Source organism: Suricata suricatta, chromosome 5, assembly GCF_006229205.1.
Source record: "Suricata suricatta isolate VVHF042 chromosome 5, meerkat_22Aug2017_6uvM2_HiC, whole genome shotgun sequence".
NCBI classification, from domain to species: Eukaryota; Metazoa; Chordata; class Mammalia; order Carnivora; family Herpestidae; genus Suricata; species Suricata suricatta.
This window is the reverse complement of record NC_043704.1, coordinates 62,671,709-62,675,559: the sequence shown is the minus strand read 5'-3', so window position 1 is coordinate 62,675,559 and position 3,851 is coordinate 62,671,709.

Sequence of the window (3,851 nt, the reverse complement as noted above, 5' to 3'; positions counted from 1 at the left end):
GAAAATAACTTGGATCAGAAGACTGAACTTTGCATATTCATTAACGTCCAATACTGTCTCATGAAATTTGTAACTTAGAGGAGTGAAATGCCCCAACATATCCCAGCGACATGTTGTTAGAGATATAATCTCTGCCAGTTCTTGTTCACTCAGGCTTCTTTGTTCCATTCTTTCCCTCTTTGCCTAATAATTCAGTGAAGTTCCCATTGGGAAATATTGAATGCAGTGGCCCACGCCTAGCAAGAGGAAGCTGGACAGACATCTAACCAGATTCATTCAGTCTTTTGCAACTATGAATAATGGAGGGTTTGGAGGGTAGGTGGAGCAGGAGCTCCCTGCCTTTTCAATGAAGTCATCATTGTTTCTCAAAGACTTTTGCAAAATGCTAATCAACAATGCTTTATACAAAAAGTTCATACAGCTCTTTTCTGAATTTCAGAATAGCATTTTTACTGTTTGGGGGTTTCAAAGCTATTGCAAAATTCCGACATTTTCACCTTTTCTCTAATGCTGAAATTTCAATTTCCCTGTTTTAATTCACCCAGTGGTCTATATACTTCCAGACGGGCTACATAGTTGAGAGAGGAAATGGAGAAATAACTTTGGCTGGGAAAACACATTTATATGATAGTCCTGTGACAGCTCTCATCTGTGTATTATTGATGCAGTCACAAGCCCATGAAACTAGATGTTAAAATATATGTCTTTTTAATCTTGAGAGGCATTTTAAATACTCTGAATTTTAGAAGTCTATTCAAATATTTCAAGTTTTTTCTGTAACACCCTGTTTTGTTGGTTTTCAGATCAGATACTTTCACTAAGGATTATAAATCAGACATTTGGCTGAAATCTCCCTGGGTATACCTCAAGATCTTGGAAATTCAGTTTATTTTATGTGTGTTATCTGATGGGGCAAATGAGTAAAAGGAATTGGTGTTCTCTCTGTTTATTGAGGTATAATTGACATACAATATCATATTAGTTTCAGGTACACAACATAGTGATTCAACATTTGTATATATTTTGAAATGATCACCACAGTAAGTCTAGTTCTTATCTGTAACAATACAAAATTATTACAAAGTTACTGACTAGTCCTCATGCTGTTCATAACATTCCCTGTTCATACTGATTTTATAATTGGCAGTTTGTACTTTTTTGTTTTGTTTTGTTTGAAGGAGAGAGAGAGTGCTCTCACAAGTGGGGGAGGGGCAGAGAGAAGATCCCAGGCAGGCTCTGCACTGCCAGCACAGAGCTTGGCATGGGGCTTGAACTCACAAACCTGTGAGATCATGAACTGAGCTGAAATCAAGAGGTGGACACTTAGCTGACTGAACCACCCAAGTGCCCCAGTATTGTTCTTCCTGATCCACTTCAACCATTTCACCTCCTCCTACCTACTTCCCTCTGGCAGCCACCAATCTGTTCTCTGTATCTATTAGCCTGGGTTTTATTTTATTTTATTTTTACATTCCAAGTATAAGTCAAATCATGCAGTATTTGTCTTTCTTTGTCTGACTTATTTCACTTAGTGTGAAACCTTCAAATTCCATCCATATTGTCTCAAATGTTAAGATTTCATTCTTTTTTTAATCACTGAGTAGTACATGTATTTATGTGTGTATATATATATGTATATATATATACATATAGACACACACACATACAGAGAAAGAGAGAGTGCCACATTTTCTTCATCTATTCATCCATTGATAGACCCTTAGCATTATTTCCTTCCCTTGGCTATTGTAAATAATACTGCAGTTAACTTAGTGGTACATAGACCTTTTCTAATTAGTGTTTTCATTTTCTTCAGTTCTAGATAATGTAGTAGTTCTATTTTTAATTTTTATGAGGAAACTCGAACTGTTTTGTATACTGGCTGTACCAGTTTACAATACTACCAACATTGCACAAGGATTCCCTATTTTCCACATCCTCACCAATACTTGTTGTTTCTTGTCCTTTTATTACTAATCGTCATTCTGACAGGTTTAAGATGATATTTCATTGCAGTTTTGATTTGCATTTGACTACTGGTTTGTAATGACTAGTGATATTGAGCATCCTGTCATTTGCCTATTGGCCATAGTGTCTTCTTTGGAAAAATGTGTATTCATATCCTCTGGACATTTTTAAATGGATTATATTTTGTTAGTATTTTATTGAGTTATATGAGTTTTCATGTAGTTTGGAATACTAATTCCTTATTGGGTATATGATGTGCAGATATCTTCTTCATTCCATAACCCATAAGATTTCCTTTTCATTTTGTTGATGGTTTCCTTTACTGTGAAAAAGCTTTTTAGTTTGATATAGTCCCATTTGTTTATTTTTGCTTTTATGCCCTTGCTTTTGGAATCAGATGCAAATAGCATTGCTAACACTGATGTTTAGGAGCTTATTATCTATGTTTTCTTCTAGGGGTTTTGTGGTTTGTGGTTTTACATTCAAGTCTTTAATCCATTTAGAGTTATCTTTTGTTTGTGGTCTAAAATAGTAGTATGGGTTCATTCTTTTGTGTGTGGCTGTTCAGTTTTTCTGAAAAGTTTATTGAAAAGATGATCTTTTCCCTGCTGTATATTCTTACCTCTTTTATTGTAAATTATTTGACCATATATGTTTAGATTTATTTCTGTGCTTTCTCTTTTGTTTTATTGACTTATATGTTTGTTTTAATACCAATACCATATTGTTGTGATTACTGTAGCATAATTTGAAATCAAATACTGTAATACTTCTGAATTTGTTCTTATTTCTCAAGATTATTTTGGCTATTTGAGGTCTTTTATGGTCTCATTTCATTTTATGGTCAAAGATTATAATTACTTGCTCTAGTTCTGTAAAAAATACCATTGGAATTTTGATAACAATTATATCAAATCTATAAATGCCTTGGGTAATATAGACATCTAAACAATATTAATTCCTTTAATCCATGAACACAGAATATCTTTGGATTTATTTGTGTGTCTTCTTCAATGTCTTTCATCAGTGTCTTAAAGTTTTCAGTGTACAGGTCTTTCACCTCCTTGGTCAAATTTATTACTGGATATTTTTTTGATATAATTGTAAATGGAATTTTTTAAATAAAATTTACATTTCTGATTATTTGTTATTAGTGTATAAAAATGCAATAATGCTTTATATATTAATTTGGTATCCCGATACTTCACTGAGTTCATTTATTAGTTCTGACAGTTTTTTTCTTTTTCTTTCTTTCTTTTTTTTTTTTTGCTGTGTATGTATGTGTGTGTGGAGTCCTTCAGGTTTTCTGCTTAGTATCCTGTTATACATAAATAGCAACAGGTTTTCTTCTTTCCTTCTAATTTTTGTCCTTTTAATTTCTATTTCTTGCCTAATTGTTGTGGCTAGGACTTCCAATACAATATTCAATAAAAGTAACAAGAAAGGGGATCCTTATCTTCTTCCTGAACTTGCAGGAAAAGCTTTTATCTTTTGATTACTGAGTATAATACTAACTGTGGGTTTGTCATATATGGTGTATAGTGTGTGAGGCACAATCCCTCTATACCTACTATGTTGAGAGTACTTATTCTAAGTGGATGTTGAATTTTGCCCAATGCTTTTTCTCCATCTTAAGATGATCATATGATTCTTATTTGTTATCTGCTTAATGTGGTGTGTGTTGTTGATTGATTAGTGAATGTTGAGCCATCCTTGCATCCCTGGGGGAAATTCTACTAGATCATGTGCATCATACTTTTAAAGTATTGTTTACTTTGTTTTGCTACTATTTTGTGTTGAGGATTCCATCAGGAATATTGCCCTGTTATTCATTTGCTTGTTGTTGTTGTTTTGTTTTGTTTTGTTTTGTTTTTTTGTGGTAT